This window comes from Ipomoea triloba, chromosome 5 (genome assembly GCF_003576645.1).
Source record: "Ipomoea triloba cultivar NCNSP0323 chromosome 5, ASM357664v1".
NCBI lineage: Eukaryota > Viridiplantae > Streptophyta > Magnoliopsida > Solanales > Convolvulaceae > Ipomoea > Ipomoea triloba.
Genome location: NC_044920.1, coordinates 8,661,269 through 8,681,824, shown reverse-complemented (window position 1 = coordinate 8,681,824; position 20,556 = coordinate 8,661,269). Strand labels below are relative to the sequence as shown.

The 20,556-nt window shown below is 31.4% G+C and overlaps 1 long non-coding RNA gene across 2 annotated transcripts; it reads left to right on the top strand.

Annotated features, from left to right (window-relative positions):
- The first annotated feature begins 13,019 nt into the window (after positions 1 to 13,019).
- Positions 13,020 to 16,200, top strand: LOC116018903. 2 transcript variants are annotated; one of them, XR_004098624.1, is made up of 4 exons: positions 13,020 to 13,104; positions 13,215 to 13,294; positions 14,387 to 14,457; positions 15,919 to 16,200. It is a non-coding gene; the product is annotated as an uncharacterized LOC116018903 (long non-coding RNA). The 2 variants fall into 2 exon arrangements; XR_004098623.1 differs by having other exon boundaries at positions 13,204 to 13,294.
- The last annotated feature ends 4,356 nt before the right edge of the window (positions 16,201 to 20,556 follow it).

Here is a 20,556-nt window from a genome sequence, read left to right as displayed (position 1 = left end):
TAATTTATAATTTGATGTCTACAATGTCTTTATTCAAAAAAAAATATTCATTATCAAAAAAATAAAAAAAGATATAATTTCATTAGTTATATTGTCTATATTTTCTACAATGCAAAGATTGTTTACCTTCAAATTTATTAATGAACTAGTTTTTCTTATGCGCGATGCGCAAAAAATATGTGCCCAATATTAGTATTTTATATTAAAATTTTAAATTTATTTAAATTTTAATATAGTAAATAATAATAATAATAATAATAATAATAATAATGTAAAATATTTTTATAAATTGGATATTTATATTTTAAAAAATAACTAACATATAACTCTAATATTTACTGTGTATATTTTATTATTATTATTGAAGAAGATAAGAAAATATATGGTGAATGCATGTGCATAGTAACAATAGTAGAAAAGATAATGGAAGTTATAACGGTAGGGGTATATTTGTCCAAAATATTATGTAGTACAACTTTTATAGCATAATGTACAAAAAAAACGGACATAAATGAGGGGTATAACCTTCATTCACATTTATTATGTTTTTAGATTATATTCACTACATTGTTCATTGTTTTTCCTTTTTACACTATCTTATAATTAAATACCAAAGTTATACTACAAAATAATGTTATATATTTATTTACCAAGTATTATGTTAATAACATGGAAAAAAATTTAGAAAAAAACAGCTTGAAGCTAATCATATTAACTACTTAGGGAGGATTTGTTGACAAAAATTTATTTTTACAAAGTATTTAGATTAACGTTTTTTACAAAATTGCAAAAAATTTATTTTAATAACAATTATAGTCAATCTCTCATATATTATATTGCATTCATAAACTTTGAATTACCGATTTAGATAAACATATGCATGAACATCTCATATATAATCTTGCATTAATATACTTTGGAATACTTATTTAAAAATAAACATTGGGCATTATCTCATTCGCGTAATGCACGTGAAAAACTAGGTAACTCAAAGGTCAATATCATTTTAGTTAATAACAAAAATTTTAAGATCACAATAATATACACAAGGAAAATCCACAGCTTCCTACATCATAATCTCATAGTATGACACTGTCATCTATTCTACCAACAGTAACACAATTACAAACAACACACTACCAACAAAAAGAAAAAGGATAAATAGTGAAGATGAAAACAATGACAATGTTACTCAAAAGAAAATTAATAACACTTAGAAAAATTCAAACCAAAAGTAGTATTTATTTAGACTAGTATTTTTAGACCAAGTATTTTGACTATCGATTTTACAAAGTAGCAAACATTTATTTTAGTGTCAATTATAATGACTTTCCTATATTATATTGCATTTATATGCTTTGAGTTACATACTTAAAAATAAACAAATTCGAGATTCAATTACCTATGTATGAATTTATCCTATATAATATTGCATTGATATATTTTCAAATATTTATTTAAATATAAACATTGGGCATTAACTCATTCGCCCAAAGCGCATGTAAAACTAGTTATTATACTAATAAGAGCCAAAGAAAGTTAGGCCTATAATGGGTAGAAAAAATGACGGTCAAATTATTAAATCAAATGGATGGTTCATATTATTTATATTTATATTTTTTTCTTGAGATTTCTTAATTTATCCTTAATTATATGATTATTCGTTAAATTTTCAGTTAAATATTATCTTTTCGTTAACATTCCGTTAACTTTTAACTTGCCCATTAATTTCTATAAGTAAGGTCTTAGGTCCGAACCTCATCTCAATTAAAGTTGGCATAATTGTAGAAACTGCTGATGAAACTAGACATATTGCAGTATTAGTATTTGGACTACCTGCAAAGCTATTGTTGTTACTATCAAGTAAACAAGTTACGAAACCATAACAAAATGTACTACTCATTAACCTTCTACAAATATACGGAGTAATAAATATTAATATTTTGAACAAAAAAGTAGTATTTATTTATGCTATCACTTTTAAACTAAGTATTTAGATTAGTGTTTTTACAAAATTGTAAATATTTATTTTAGCGACAATTATAATCAATCTTTCATATATTATCTTGCATTCATAAACTTTAAATTACCGATTTAAATAAACAAATTCAATATTTAATTACATATGCATGAACATCTCCTATACAATCTTGCATTGATATACTTTAAAATACTTATTTAATAATAAACATTGGGCATTATCTCATTCGCGCATTACTTATTTAATAATAAACATTGGGCATTATCTCATTCGCGCATTACTTATTTAATAATAAACATTGGGCATTATCTCATTCGCGCATTACTTATTTAATAATAAACATTGGGCATTATCTCATTCGCGCATTACTTATTTAATAATAAACATTGGGCATTATCTCATTCGCGCAATGCGCGTGAAAAACTAGTATACTAATAAGAGTCAAAAAAAATATGACGGTCAAATTATTAAATCAAATGGATGGTTCAGATTATTTATATTTATATTTTTCCTTGAGATTTCTTAATTTATCCTTAATTATATGATTATCCGTTAAATTTTCCATTAAATATTCTTTTTTTTTTTCCGTTAATATTCCGTTAATTTTTAACTTACCCATTCATTTCTATAAGAAATGTTATAGATTCGAACCTCATCCTAATCAAAGTTGGCATATTGTTGAACATATACTACGAATATGTTAGAGTATATTATTTAAAAGTAAGTACTCCACTTTATTACTCTTATTAAATTAAATAAATTAGTAGTTACAACAAAAAAATAGTACATATGCATTTCTTTAATTTATAATTCGATGTCTACAATACCATTATTCAAAAAAAATATTCATTAGTTATATTGTCTATATTTTCTACAATATTTTCTACAATACAAAGATTCCTTACCTTCAAATTTATTAATTAATTATATTCACTACATTGTTCATTATTTTTTTTACATTATCTTGTAATTAAATATCAAAGTTATACTAAAAAATAATGTTATTTATTTACCAAGTATTATGTTAATAACATGGAAAAAAAAATAAAAAACAATTTGAAGCCAATCATATTAACTACATAGGCCGGATTTGTTGACAAAGAAGACTTTCAAATAACCCAATAAATTGATTTAAAACTCATTATAAAAAATGTCAATGTAGGGCATTAGAACACCGTGACACACTTGATGCATTGAAAAGATGTTGAGAAATATATATATAACTGGACACGGACCCCAGTTTTAGACATAACTGGACACGGACCCCAAATATCAGAATGTACAAGTTCAAAGGGAGCACTTGCTCGTTTATTGACTCTAGGACTCAAACTCACACGGTAGTGTTTAGCAAATTGACAAGACTCACAATGTAATGAAGACACATGTTTAAACTGCTGACACAACTGTTTTAAGAAAGGTAGCGACGGATGACCCAAGCGACAATGGGCTTCAAAATGGGAAACAACACTTGAACACGAAATGGAGTTTGGCTACTCAGTGTTTAGGATGTAGAAGCCACCAGACTCATGTGTTTACCAATAATCTACTTCTTTACCAATAATCTGCTTCGTCGTAAGATCCTGAAATACACAATATTCAGAAAAAAATGTGAAAACAATTTAGTGTACGAGTAAGCTTACTAACAGAGACCAAATTGAAGGACAGATTAGGTAAACTTAAAACAGATGACAAGTGAATAGAAGGAGTTGGAGTAATAGAGCCAAATCCAAGCACTTCTAAAACAGACCCATCAATAAGAGTGACAGGAAGACTAGAAGTATTGGTTGTAAAAGTTGAGAATAGGCTAGATTTACCTATCATATGGTCTGTGCCTCCTGAGTCAATGACCCATTTGGAAGTGGAAGAAACAAGGCAGGTGTTTGTGTTACCTGAATCGACAACAACTATGATAGGAGTGGTTGAAGACTTTAGTGCCTCTTGGTACTGGGTGAATTTAGCAAACTCATCTGCTGAGACTAAAACAGATTGGGTAGACACATCATTGGTAGAAACAACATTAGCATGCTGAACCCCTTTATACTTGTTCTGCAATTTCTTACAGTCACGTTTTATGTGACCTGCCATGTGACAATAGTTTTGCCCTTGAGCATTTCTACCATTACCTCTAACGGGTTGTCTACCAGCGTCTGTAAAAGAGTTTTTACTAATAAGCGCACCATTCAAAGGAACTGAGTGAGAAGTTTCCGTGCGCAATACTCAGGCAAAAGCATCTTGCAATGAAGATATTTGCAATGAAGATATTTTAGGGCTGGACAAAACCTAGAATTTTGCAGTCTCAAATTCGGATGGAAGACTTGCTAAAAAACTCATGACTGCCATTTGTTCTCGTTGCTTTTGTTGCACCTTTATATCAGTACTAAAAGGCATTAATTGATTCAGTTCCCCATATGTTTTTTTAAATTCCATGAAATAGGTGAGGAGGGACTTATCTTGTTTCTCAGCCCGGTAAAATGCTTTACAGACATCATACATACGACTATACGAGTAACATTCCCCTTTCCAGAATACAAAAACTCCAAATATTCCATTAAGTCTTTAATAGTCTCACAATGATTGACTAAACCAATCACATCATTATTAATGGAATTTCGTATTTGTAAAAATCATTTGGCATCTCCCCTCAACCAAATTTTCTTAGAGTTATCATCTGTTATCATCTTTAGGTTCAACAGTACTGGTGAGGTGATCATCTTTATCTATACTATGTAGATAAAGTTTAATGATTTTACTCCATTCCAAATAATTAGAACCGTCCAACTTAAAATCTGTAATTTTTGAAGTGATAGGAACCACATCAGAAATTATAACAGACTTGCCATCAGCCATTTCAGAAAAAACAACCCAACCACAACCAGCAAGCAAACAAAAATAGAGAGAACCTGGAAGGAGCCTGACAAACACCAGAGTCTTATATCGGAGAGAAAACTTGTCCAAACTGAGCCCACAATCACGTTGTATGAACCCAGGCGACCTAGGAGCACTCGAAAAAAAATTTTCTGGCCACCACAAAAGGAAAAAGAAGAGGAAAAAAAAAAAGACTTTTTCCTTCTCTCAACTTGGTTCTGATACACGGAAGAGAATACTATATTACATCTAGGATGAGTGATACATACAGCTATTTATACATGTAGAATAATATAGAAAAAGAAATATTATCCCTATAATTATGCTATTCTATCCTAAAATCATGCTAAATATCCCTAAGATAATGTAATCATAATCTATCTATATTTACAATTCATAACGTACAGATACATGAGTAATGTGTGTATTTTGAAACTTTTTCTGTAAGCAAAATAGGTGATATGGAAATTAAATTGCATGGTGCTTGTGCCTATATATATTCTTTACAATATGGATTCTTGTTTCATTCTACTTAAATAACTTTAATCAGCATTTGGTTTGTACAGAGGCAAAGTTTGTAAACATTTTTTTTGCCCCTGTAAAGGAATAATTTTCAAAAGTTAAACATTTGTTAGTTACTACTTATTATCTCCATAAAATTGGGTAATCACTAACTGGTGGATAGAATCAAGCTCCAAGAGCTGTTGAAATTACGTGTCTAGAATATTTATACTAATTAGAGAATCTAGATTAAGATAGTACTCAAAAAAAAGATTAAGATATTGTCAAAAGGAATGATTTTTGCATTTTCTGAGGTAAAGTAAAGTGACTAGGTTGCTGTATATGAACATGATACATGAACAAGAGATCAAAGTTAGGCTGCTTTTATAGGAGAACCTTATTATAGTAATATTTCTGTTATGTATCTCAGTCACCATGTCATTAGGCTTTTCGGATGATGTTGAACCTACTACCTGATGGACTTCTAAATTATAATTTTTGAAGAATTGTATGGAGTTGGACTTCTCCTATTGGCTATTACCAAGCTAGAAAATTAGCAAGCATAAATATTTGTGTTGCAATACCTATGATGGTAAGACAATGAAGTTTATTCGTTTAGGTAATTAATAATAAAAATTGGAAATGTGCAGACCATGGCTTCGTTTATGTTCGACTTTGGATCATTAACTGAAGTGAACTTGATGATGCTCTAGACTCTAGTTTATCTCTCATTTCTAGTATGTTCTTTGGCTTTCCATATGAAAGACAGATGAAAATTATTGAAATGGGTGGAGCTCAAGAACTTCTGAAGATGTTGGAGGCTGCTAAAGATGACCGCACAAGGAAGGAAGCTTTAAAGGCTCTTTTTGCTATCTCAAAATCAGGCAAGACTCTCAAACTTATTACATACATTTTTCTTTACAATGATTTATTTAAGCATTCTTAAACTGTTTTTTGTTCAGGGATTATTGAAATCTTGCGAAAGAACCTTTTGCTTTTTCCTTAAACAGTGTGCGACAATTGTATAGCGAAATTAAGTAACATATTTGGGGGTGCAGTTACGTTGTTCTTCCAATGTCTATTATAACGTAATGGCATGAACCTAAAAAGGTTCTAAACGGAAGGGCACAAGTTCGAATTCCATCCCAATAAAGGATGTTGGTGTATCATGTCGAGCATATACTATAGATAGGTTAGATTGTAGGCACAACAAGAAAAAGAAACCAATCTGATACTTGTTGAAAACCTCCATTGAGTAGTGAATGAGTGAAATTGATTACAAACCATATCAGCATTTGATCTCTATAACCCTTTTTGGTGCCAAGTCCTTTGCTATTTCTACATTCATCTTTGAGGATTAACTGTGGTTTGTAATCAATTTCAACCGGGGGTGCCAAGTCCTGGGCTCTTCTGCAGATGAAGTTGCTGCGGTCTTGCAAGTCTCTGGAGCAATATCAACTATCAAGTCCACCCCCGGTTCGCTGGAGGATGCTAAAGTTAAGAAATACAAGTCAAATTTGTTAAATAGATTCCAAGTTCAGAGATATATGATGTTACCTCTGATCCTTTTATGTAATTTATCTTGTTTCTATTGCTTTCTTTTAGCCTTTAGCTGAAAAAGTATTTTGTTTCTATTGCTTTCTTGTAGCCTTTAGCTGAAACAGTACTTTTACTCATTAATGACACTGACGGACAGAAATTTAGTTGACATGTGTTACATGTTATTTCTACGCATGTTACTTGATTTAATTTCACTACAAAATCATCAAATAAAAGACTTTGAAGTCCGCCCCGTGATGACAAGGGGGGGTTTTTCTTTGTCAGGTTGCGGGAAATGGAGAAATACTCCGCCCCACTTTCTTGTAGACTGTCTTACCTTTGATTTAATGCAATAATTTACATTGGTCTTAAAAAAAAAAAAACAGGCATTGAAGTCTTGAAATAAGTGGTCGAGTACTTGAGTGGTGAAGCAGAATTTTGGTACCTAAAAATTACGAGTCTAGCGATTGATTCGTAGCATAAGATTTTTCTAGTGTAATTATCTCTGAATGTGTTTTCTTTCATTATATTAGAACATCCACAATGATCAAAGATTTTTCATCCACATAATCACCTAATATCAATCTATTTTCAATATTCTCTATTACGATTCTAAATATACTTCAATTCAAAAATATTGATTAATTTATTTAATTTATACATCTTTCTCTTCAGCAATTTCCTTAAAGCATTTTGATAACTGTACTTTTGAGTAATTTTTTTTTTTTTGAAAACTACTTTTTTGAGTAATTATTTATTGAGTTAATATCCAAAATTGTACTTGACTATAGTGGTTTTTCTCAATTTTGTCTGAAACGGCTTTGGTCTCATAAAGTAGTCCCAGACTTTTGTGTTATCGCTCAAAATTGTCCTCTGTTAGTTAAGCTGTCAAACAGGTGTTAAGTACAAGGGCAATATAGTCAATTCACACTCTTCTCTTCCGGTCTCTTGGCCCTACTCGAGAAGTACTACTCCGGTAAGGGAGATTGGGACGACGGCGGCTAGTCTGCTACGAGAAGGAATATTATTATATATACACACACACACACTAGTGTTTAACCCGTGCGATGCACGGAATAAATTATATTCTCATGAATTTAAATAAAAAATTAAAAAACAAAAAGATATTAAAATAGACAATATAATAATATAGTTAGACTTTTCATATATTTGGCAGGGTATACATGACATACAAAATTAAAATTAAAATTTTGTATGATTAATATAGTATTTAATAATGTATATATTTAGATACACTTATAAATGAAATTTACATAATTAAATTGATTATTCCTAATTGTATTTCATATGTATTGTAATTCTAATAAAATGAATAATAATTAAGGGAATTATATTCAACAATCAAAAGAGATAAATTTTAAATTTTGGGTAACACTTGTGTGAGACCGTATCAGGGGTCTCAATCCGTGAGACGGGTCAAATCTTTGATTAATGGGTAAGATCTTTGACCTCATTAATCAAAATTTAACCTGTCTCACAGATTGAGACCCGTGAGACGGTCTTACAAAAGTTTTTGCCTTAAATTTTATATGAATAGATTTAGATCATAATTGAAAGTATTTCCTAATATGACTGCATAATACTTTGTATGAGCACATAATATTTATTAATATGTATTTAGAAAAATTTTATAGTATAATTTTCTTAATTATAATTTATATTGTCAGATTTATAATTAAGATAATTATATTTAGAAGTTTAAAAATTAATATTTTAATTTTGTATTATTAATATGATGCATAAGTATATGTATGCATTTAAATAGATTTCTAAATATTTATGAATACACATTTACTTAATTTTATAATTTTATTTACTTAATTATTGTATTTCATACTATCTTAAGGAATTGCATTTAGAAATTAAAAGAATTTAATTTTTAAATTTATTATAGATTAATATAGTTAATAACTATATGTACGTATTTAAGCATATTTCTAGATATTTATAAATTTTCTAAATATGAGTATAATTTTAGGAGAATTTAATAATGAAATTTTCTTAATGATTAGCTAATAATAATAATAATAATAATAATAATAATAATAATAATAATAATAATAATATACTATAAACAAATGAAGGGAGTTGATTTTTCTTAATTCTCATAGTAAGATTAAAGTGTTAAATACATGTTGGTAATATTGACGTAATATGTGTATGTTTAATTTTCTTGAATTATGTACGTAATATGTGTATGTTTATTTTCCTTTAATTACTCACCGTAATATGTTTAGTTTCCTATATGAGCAGAAAAATTTATCATTAATCCAATAAAAATGAAGTCATTTTATTATGATTACTATATGGTAATTAAGGGGTATATATTATTCTTAATTAATATTATGCTAACTATGATGTCCATTTAATTATGGACGTAATATGTGTATGTTTAATTTCTTTAATTATGTCTGTAATATTTGTATGTTTAATTTCATTTAATTATGTTTATAATATGTGTACGATTAATTCCATTTATATCAGATATAAAAAAATAGATTAATAAAAGTATAATGTGTGAATTAATTGGCATAATTTTATGTGTAATAATTTGCATAATTATATGGACGTAATTCACAAGCATAATAATATGTGAACTGAAATAATTATCATAATTTTTTTAATCTCCTTTAATTTTAGACGTAATATGTGTATTACTAATTTCCTTAATTTATTAGATAAAACTTATATTACGGAAAGTATTAATTCTTTAATTGTCATAATTTTATTTAAAAGTAGTCAAAGGAAATGCACAGATAATTGATACGTAGTATTATTTAAAGTAAAAAAAATAAATAAAATCGTCGTAAGAAGGTATTCTCTATGTTTAATTACCACAATAAATTTAGATGTTAAATAAGATTGGTAATTACCACGGGTTATTTAGATGATAAATGCTATATGGTAATTACCTATATAGATTACCATAATAAACGGATAAACACAAGGATCAGAATTTAGAAAAAAAAAAAAAGGATGAAGCTTTTTAGATAAGATATATTAGGAAAAGTATCAATTAATTAAAATATAATAGAAAAATTATATTAGAGGAATTATATTAGAAAATTGAGTAGCTAGTATCAATTATGCTAATTTTTTCCTAATTTTATATTTGTAATTAATGTTATAAATGAATTTAGTAAGAAAATTTAATTAGGAATTCTTATAAAAGAGTTTTGGAATATTATTATTATTATATAATTAATAATTAATTATTAATATTATGGATATTATTTTAGGAAATTATATTAAGAATTTTGGATTATTATTATTACGGAGTATTATTATTATTATCTTAATAAGAATAAATTTAAAATGAGGCTACAAACCAACCGGTTACAGTTTGGACAATGAAGAGACAGCCTAATCGTAATATTATCGCGCACAAAAAAAAACATGTAATATTTTTCATGAAAACAATATTGTAAAAATACTTTTCAATACATCTCCAAAAAAAAATATTGTAAGAAGAAAATAAAAATTCTGTATATACATTAAACTATGAATAACAACACCATTACTTGTATGCCTTCAAACCATCCTTAGGTTGTGAATATCCTTCTCGCTTTTGCCGTTTTAGGGATAAATTTCATTGCAACAGTCTAAAAAATAACACTCATTTTCAGCCACTCATTTTCAGCAGTGTGCAAATTGAGAAAAATCTACAACTAAAGTGTGAACTAACAATAACACTGTAGCAAGGAAAAAAATATCGTGTATACTTTTGCCTCCCTTTGTATACCTCCCCAAAAGATCCCTCCCCCACAAGCTCTATTATGTAGTAATTTTCAACCCCAACCCCCATGTTCTAGATCAAGGGAGAATATTCATTAACTTGTCCAAAATTGTACTTGACTATAGTGGTTTTTCTCAATTTTGTCTGAAACGGCTTTGGTCTCATAAAGTAGTCCCAGACTTTTGTGTTATCGCTCAAAATTGTCCTCTGTTAGTTAAGCTGTCAAACAGGTGTTAAGTACAAGGGCAATATAGTCAATTCACACTCTTCTCTTCCGGTCTCTTGGCCCTACTCGAGAAGTACTACTCCGGTAAGGGAGATTGGGACGACGACGGCCAGTCTGCTATGATTTCGAAAACAGTGTCGCTGCAATCGACGAGGCAAGCAAGGAAGTTCATCACGTGCCGAGTCAGTGGATGGATTGCGTCGTCTAGTGGTGGTTTGGTGGAATCCTTTTGCATCACCGCCGTGGTTATCGGAAGCCGAGAAGACGTCATCCCAAAGAATTCTCTCACCGATTGGGGATTGAAATTCCGACGACTTTATCCAGAACCTCTCCGATTCTCAGTCTCTATCCAACGCCATCAATTCACCAATCGGTTCAGAAATTCTCCTCAACATGCAATGATTAAACAAATGAAGCGATAAATTAGGAACCAAGACAAATGGCGAATCGCACCACCATCTCCAGTCCGACGACCACCTCGCAAATCTAACTTATACTCCCTCTACCATCACCTGATTCCTCAGTAGCACGCTTCTGCCCTCGCATCCATCGAAAGCTAAATCAAGCAACTAGATTATTCAACCAACCGACAAAAGACGAGGATGCCCATCAGATGAACAGAGCTCATCTCTGAAGAGATCTCCTCAATCCCACTTCCTTCTCCATTAATTGGAAGAGCAATCTGTTTAGCTAATTGGAATTTTAATTTCCTTTCCTGCCAATGCATTCTTAAAATATGAGGCAGACACTCTGCCACTCTGGTATACAAGAGAGAGATCCTGTGGAGTAAAGTGGAGAAGAAGACCTAAATGTAAAATTACTGAATTGTCCCCAAACTTAACACCCTTTTGACGGATTAACAAACGGAGGACAATTTTGAGGAATAACATAAAAGTCTGGGACTACTTTATGAGATCAAAGTCGTTTAGGACAAAATTGAGAAAAACCAATATAGTCAAGGACAATTTTGGGTATTAGCTCATTATTTATTAGTACATCTTCAACCACCCCCAATGAAACTATGAACCATTTAAAAGAAAAAATGTAATTATGATTGATACACGAATTGGAAGATTAGAATGTTAGATATATGTTGACTTCATATGTTGGTTAGCAGCCAGCTAAGTCAGTTTGTCAAAGGCTCTAATAGCTTTGTAATTAATTTTATTTTATGAAGATATACTAGAAAATAGAAAGCTTTGCTTTGCGCGGCTGTAAGGCGCAGAGTTTGAATTATCCAAACAACAAAAAATAGGTATGAATTTGATCTTATTATTGGCATTAATGCTGAAGCACACTAGTAAAAAAATAATCGGCTACACCTGTAAAAGTGTTTCTGCTACACCTCCACAGGTGTAGCGGATGGTAGTGATGTGACGTTGAAAGTATAGGCTTTTTGCGACACCCTAAAGGGTGCCACGGAAAGCTTATACATTTATTTTTGTTTAATTAAATACTTTCCGCGGCATCGACCCGTAGCTAGGCAGGTGCCACGGAAAGTAGCCTTTTTTTCAATTAAATTTATAATATTACCCAATTTTATTTATTCAAAACCTGTTGTACAGAATTTTCCAAATCTAAAACTACAAAATCAACACCAAAATTTACAAAGCTAATAACAACAAATTAAACCTATATCTGTTCACTGTAACACCCCGTATTTTCCAAACATTATTATTTTAAATATAAATATTCTCAAAAAGAACTTATTTTCTTATTACTAAATATTTTAATAAAGTGTTACTAAAGCTAATTATTTTATCGAATGAGCTTATAAATAAAATATTTTAAACCCCTTTACCAGCAATGATTTGATACAAAATATTTATATATTTATTTATGGTTTTAAAAGCCCTATTTAAAGGATAAATTTATTTACTAAAATTTTGACCCAAAAGTCTATCTGAGATGAACCTGTGACCCTTATATCATTGTTTTGGAGCCTAAGTTTGAGCCCAAACTAAACCTTAGCCCAAATGATTTAATCACCCAAGCCTAAATAGTTTTTTTTTTTTTTTTTTTTTTTTTTTTTATGAGCCAAAATCTCTAAATCATATTTTCTACCCAACAATTTAATAATTACATTCTAACCCAAATCCTAACTATAAAAGGGTTCCTATTAATTTTCTTCCCATTTTCCCATTTCGCATCTCTCTCACGTACGTCTCTCTCACTCTCGAGATTTCTTCATCTTCCTCCCCAAGTCCTAGCCATCTTCTTCTTCCTCAAGACTTGGTAAGCTTCCCTTCTTCAACTTCATTTCTTTTCCTTTGATAGCTTATTAAGGTTGATTGTGATGTTGTTTTGATGTGGGTTTTGGTTTGGTTTGAGAAGGGGTGGGCTAGGGTTTGAATCCGAGGAGGAAGAATGGGTGTGAAAGAAGAGCTTAGGGATGGATTTTTGCTTAAGGGAGATGACAATGAAGGTAAGATTTCATGGATGCCCAAATTTAATTTTGCCCTATCTTTTGTGTTCTAAACTATGAAGTTTATGTTTTGGTGTTGTTAATGGCTCAAATCTTAAATATACGGATGTATATACATTACTATTTGGTCATTAGAATGTTTTTGTGGTTCAAATCTTGGAAAATACTGCTATTTCGCCACTGTCGTGCATCTCTGTTTCTGCTGCTGTGCATCTCTGTTTCTTCTGCCGTGCATTTCTGTTGCTGCTGTCGTGCATTTTGGGAATTATATGAGTTAAAACTATATTTTTGGGAAGTGTATAATCTATGACCTCTTTTATAGAGTTCGGTGAGAATTCCTATGTGGAGAAATTGTAGTTGAAAACCTAAGTGTATTGAAAATAATGAAACTTATGGATGATGATTAAATGCTTCATGATGGTCATTAAGTGATTATGCATGCTCTTATAGATTGATGATGGGTATAATGAAGATATTATTGCCTAATAATGGGAGATTAGGGACTAATTATGAACTGATGATATTAATTAAGGGATAATGTTGATTAAGGAGGATAGTATGATGATTAAGGGCATTAAATATTTACTAATAAGAATGATGATGCTGATTTAGTAATGATGCTTTGGTGATTTAAAATGATTATAGATGTGTTTATGGCTAATAATGGTTCTAATGGTGATTAGTTGATAATAATGGATTAATTAGTGGTATGATGGTGATGGTATGATGATGAGTATGATGGTGATGGTATAATGATGATAATGTTTGATGATGGTTGATGGGTTATGATATTTGAGTGATGATGATGTTAATGACAATGGTTAAGTTTAATGATTGTGAGTAATGGTTAAATAGTGACTAAGTGATGTTTCTTATTTAATAATGATTAAAGAGTGATTAGCTAATGATGTTGGACTAATAATGAATTATGGATATTAGTCATGACTATGGACTATTGATAATGGTTATGTTTGGGATGGTGAACATTGCTTAACGATGCTATGAATTGGTTAAGGATAGATTGATCATGGATTAATACTATTATTAATAATAATAGTATTGGTATTGAATAAAGATTGGATGGATTCACAGGTTCCCCGTTGAAGTGGCTAGCTTAAGAGTGAACTTTAGATTGGATGCTTGCTTTTGGAGCTTAGCTCAAGGTAAGTTTCTATGTCCGTCAAAACTACCTTTCCCTATCAAATGTGCTATTTATCTAAATTGTGTCCTTAAACTATTTTGGAAATGTGTTTGAGTTTAAAAGTGTGATAAATAGCAAATGAGTATATTTCGGTGTCACCTTATGTTTTGCAAAGTATGAATATGTGTATGGTTATATAGTGAGGACATTATGGTAAATTATTTGAGTATGAAGCTATATGACTTTTGGAAGGTATAAACTATATTTATTGTGAGTGATATAAACTATATTATGATTGGAAGATATATCCTATGTTTAATGTAAACCCTATTTTGGAAATGAATATATTATATATATACTCTATCTTGTTTTGGGAAGTGTACTTGAATAGCTTACGGGCAATGGAAAATATCTATAAAAACTATTTCGAAAGAATATATTACTATCTTGGAGGAATTATATCATAATGTACCTATTTTGGAGAATATACTTACGTTATAATCTATATGGAGGTTATCTATATTTTTATTATTGGAGGTTACGAGAATCTTGGGCTGCGGTCTAGATTATTGTGAGCACTTAGGGCTGCGGTCCTATTTGCTGTTGATATGAGAACCTAGGGCTGCGGTCCTATTGGTTATTGATTGGGTGGGTAACCTGGTAGCAAAAATCCTGGGTTACTAGGGCTAGTAACTACCTTTGGGGCTTGGAATCCCCGGGGTGTGCGCACTTAGGTTTCTAGTTCCTGTTTCCATTTATATTGTATGGGTGTGAAGGTTCGGTAGTGGAGGTAAGCTCCGTTCCTATCCTCCTATTGATGATTTGAGTACCTCCATACTTATATTTTACTTGGTGATTTAACTATAAGCTAAGAATTGTTGGATACCTCCACTTGAGCAATATTATGCTATTTTGATATTTGAGAATGAGACTTGAGTTATCTATGACTATAAATACATGTTGAGAAGGATATGGAGAAAAGCTATATTTTGAAATGACTATATGGTTGTGAATTCCTCCTTATATTTATATACATTCAAACATATTTGGAAAGTGATCATTTGGAGAGCTATGCTTTTAAACGATATTGAGAAGTATTGAGAAATGCTATATTATGAATCCTCCGTACTTATATTTATTTTGAAAATGAGTGAATAATCTACAAACTAGTTATACCGTTTTATAAGAGTAAACCTTATTGTTTTGGGGACTATATTACCTTGTATTAAACCTAGTATTATCGTTGAGTAGTGTGTGTGAGGAAACTGCTTTGGGAAAATATCTATACTATGTACCTTTGTTGTGAGTCAAATTCTTCTACTGAATGGTTTCAAAACCTATTTAAAAAGTATATCTAATTTCAAAAGTATATATATATATATTTATATATATGTATTTATTTTACGGGGTGGGGTAGAGCTTACTTAGCATTTTTGTGCTAATCCTTTTTATCTCTTGTTTTCCAAACCTTGAATGTTTTCAGGATCTGGACTTGTGGCTAGTTGAGAGCGTGGCATAGAACTTGTAAGCCCCGAGAAATGTTCATGTCATAGTTTGTGTAGATTGGACTTGAATTGTCTTGTAGTTAGTTGTGATTTGAATAAAGGAATATTGTACTGGAAGTTGTAAATAGAAACTTTTGTAGCCTGTGCGTTTGGGCTTAGTTGTGACCCAAGCGTGGCATGACACCCCTTAGTTTGGTTTTTGAGTTCGCTTCCGCAATTGAAATCCTTTAGAAATCTATATTATATCTATATTTTCTCCACTATTCCTTTATTTCTAGATTTAGAATTTGGGGGTGTTACATTCACAATAATATTTTCAAACCAACACAAATGACTATTTTCAAATTAACCAACACAAATAACTATTTTCATATCCAACACAAATAACTATTTTCAAATCAATACAAACATCATCACAATATACTTCACAATTAATAATAAACACAATATATCACCACAATATACTTATATCAATTAATAACAATAGAGATAATGTTTAAACGAAATAAAGTTACACGCACTCTTCTAGAAAAATTTTTGCCACAACTCTCGAACTTCATCTACTTTGTTCATATAGTAGGTGGTTTCTTCCAATGGCTACAAAAAAAAATTAATTAATCAAATTAGTCAACATATTAATTTATAAATAATTTAACTATACATATATATAGCTCTATTTAAATTTCTTACCATACATAAATGATCAACCGTTGAATACTTGAACAATGGAATCAAATTGTTTAGTAATTACAAAATAACTCATTACCATTTTAGTCCTCTACTTTTGAACAATGGAAGAAAAAAATAACGGACAAAAATGAAAAAAAAAAAGTCATTGGCCATGCATTATATATCTATATTATTTGGTTCATTTGTGGCCTGGAGCTCCCATGTGGTCATGTGGATGCATTTTTGTCGTCAGATTCGAGTAATCTAATGGTGACAGTATTATCTTAGTATTTAAGAAATTGCAATTCGCGTATGTTAAGTGGAGGGTGTATGTTATGGTAATTTTAGTATCTATATTCCGTTGTGGTGCGCTTTAGTACATGGTGTGGTGCGTTTTAATACATGTTGTGGTGCGTTTTATTACGTATGTTGGTAAATTTAACTATGTTGTGGAATTGTGTGTTTTAATCCCTCCTCTGGTGCATTTTCATAGTAGAATGGTGTGTAACTGTGTTGTGGAATAATGTGTTTTAATCAGTCATCTAGTGCATTTTAATACGTAGAATGGTGTGTATTTTAACACATGTTTTCTAATAAGTGTAATAGTTCATGTTTATAATCTGGGATGAGGATTTTCAATAAGTGGAATTGTGCATTTTAACACATGGTGTGGTACATTTTAATATGTAGAATAGTGCATATGTTAGCACATGTTTTCTAATGTGTAATAATACATGTTTATAATCTGACATGAGACACGTTGTGGTGCATTTTAATACATAGAATGGTGCATTTTATTACGGATGTTGATGCATTTTAAGTGAATATGTGCATTTGGTTATAATGTGAAATGGTGTGTTTAATCTGTCCTCTGGTGCATTTTAGTACGTAGAATAGTGTGTATTTTAACACATATATATTGAGCGTTGATTTACTGTAATCTAATGTTTGCAAAATAGCCACATGGCCGTACTTAAGGAGGAGGCCGCATCTGAACTCTGCTATATATATATATATATATATATATATATATATATATATATATATATATATATATATATATATATTATATTCAGATAGATGGGATATTATGATCTCATTTACAAAGGGTGGTCTCACAGGATTCAATATATATATATATATATATATATATATATATATATATATATAGCGCCACGTGTCCAAGATGTAGTTGCACCTAACGTTATAATTAGGTGCACTTAATGTTATAACCAGGTGCACCTCAAGGTAAATTACTTGCACTTGTAAGTGAAAATAGGTGCACACGTACAAGTAAAATATATTACATATGCAACTAAATCGTACACTGAGCATAAATACTAAGTGCACCTAATGTTATAATTAGGTGTACCTAATGTTATAATTAGGTGCACCTAGGTTGCACTCATGTGCATGAATATTAACAAGGTAAATTACTTGCACTTGTAAGTGAAAATAGCTGCGAAAATAGGTGCACTTGTAAGTGAAACTAGTTGCACTTATATCACAAATACTTGCACCAAAGTTCGAGTTATTTACGAACATGTCACCGCGTCGTTTTTTTAAAATTGCATCTGATTCGTTGATCTGCACACGTGGACGACTGTGAAGCGTTCTCATTTCCTTCTTGGGCGGTAGTTCGCACGGGAGCGCGCACGGGGCAGTAGTTTGTGACGAAATTTTAACGGAAAACGGCAACGGAATTTTCTGTCGTAAAGTAGACAACGAAAATCATTGTAACACCCCGGCCCGGCTATACCGTACATCCGGAGTAGTTACCGCCACACCTAGATTGAACCCTGTCAGGTCAAGAAAGAGTCCGCTCTAGATGCACAGGCTAAAGAAGGAATCTGATTCACACATTTTCTACCCGACATAATTATATATATATTGCAGCAGAAAGAAACAAAAGGTAGCTAGGTTAGTTACGAATATATACAGGGATTGACCTCTGGGGTCCAAAAACATAGAAGTTCATGTCGGTTACAACCTTACCAGCCAAACTAACACTACTGTGGCTACAAAAGATATTCACACAAAAAGAGTTGTTCTAGACTTTCCCCCAAAACACGTCATCTACCCTAGAGGACGGTACACCGGTCCTGCGTACGTCCCCCATACTAAGTGCCACTCACCTGCGAACCAAGTGAGGTGATCTAGGTAGTGGCACGAGAGAACTACCATGGTCCACTCGTCCCAAAACTCCGGAGGACTGGGGTCCCACGGGTAGGGATAAAAAAACAACAAACTCTAGGGGATTACTCCCCTCTAACACTTCCATAGGGTAGAATCCATGCCTAGCTTGGGCTCTATCAAGAAAACTCGGCGGTCCACTGGGAACAGGAGTGTAAGCGGGTGCAGTAGGATAGACTGGAGGAGGAGTATATGTCGGAGAGGGAGGAGCAGGAGTGTAACCGGGAGCGTAGGGGTCATCGCCTAAGATGAACTGTTCGTAATTATCGTACTCCATTATTGGGAACATAAACTCGGATGAGCTCCCAGAGCTCATCGGGCTACATGAGCCCACGCTAGACAACATCTGTTAAATAAAGACACATTGAAGTGTAGTTAGCACGACGGCTAAGTAAGAAAATCCAATGGTCACTCAAAATTCAACAAAGGTTTTTCAAAACAAGTATGTAAGAGTTTTGTAACTTTACCCAATTGTTGAGATTTCACCTGTAAATAAGTTAACAACGAAGACTTGTACAAAAAGAGATTAGTGAACCAATATCAACCTTTCATTTTGGATACAATCATTTCTTCTTAGTGGCGATACAGAATAACTATTTCTTACTTTTAAATCTTCCTTAGTTTCATATTAGCAAGCGTGAGGCCTTTGGAGTATTCTCTTAACTCCCTCTTTGACCACTTGGATCATCGAACTCGGGTTCAGTGGTCGTCCCCCGGTCTAACACTGATCCCCTGGACGTAAGGTTCGTTAGAATGATTCCTAGCTGGCCTAGCCAGGTCCGTTAAAACGACACCTATCCGGACTTTTGGAGTAACTATACCTTAAGTGTGCACACCCCTATAGGAATACCTCATCCTATGAGTTATACAGTACTCGGCGAATAGACTTCGCCCCTTTTAGTATGAACTGATCATACGATGTAAACAACCACTGGGAAATAGCAATTAAGCCCGCTTCATCCCGTAGGCTAATCAAGGTCCTCCTCAACTTAGTTAGAAACTAAGGTTTTGGAAAACATTTTCCTTTCTTTAGTTTTTCTTCCTTAAATCATTCCTTTTGGGCATATTTCACATTTGAGTCCAATACTTGAAATTGGCTACCTCGTTAGCCCAAGATGGTGATTTTGTTTAAAATGGATTTTCAAAATACTTCCAGTGCCCGCAGGCTTTCCAAATACCATTTTCTCATCTTTCAAGTAAGGTACCCACTTACTAATAGTGACATTTTCCTCAAAAAAAATAAGGTTTTTGACAACCTATTTACCAAAATAGCATACATTCTTCGACGTAAGTTTCATAAACATTTTTATTTGCCCAAAGGCTTTTCAAGCATAGTTCCCAAAATCATTTGCACATCTCACCACTTCATCATATACAATACTAGTAACACAAAACACACTTTATGCACATGTACGTATCATCTATACATATTACTCATAGGTAGCAAGTATATACAACATAACCTCTTCCTTATGCACACTTACACATATAGGTATATTCATATGCATATTCATCCTTTATGGCACATATATATGTATTCCTCACGTGTGTATGTATATATATATATAAAGATTTTCTTTTTTTGTTTACAATTTTTTACACACATAAATGAATCACTTGAACCGAGAATATATATATATATATATATATATATATATATATATATATATATATATATATATATATATATATATATATATATATATATATATATATATATAATATATACCCCACACATATATATATATATATAT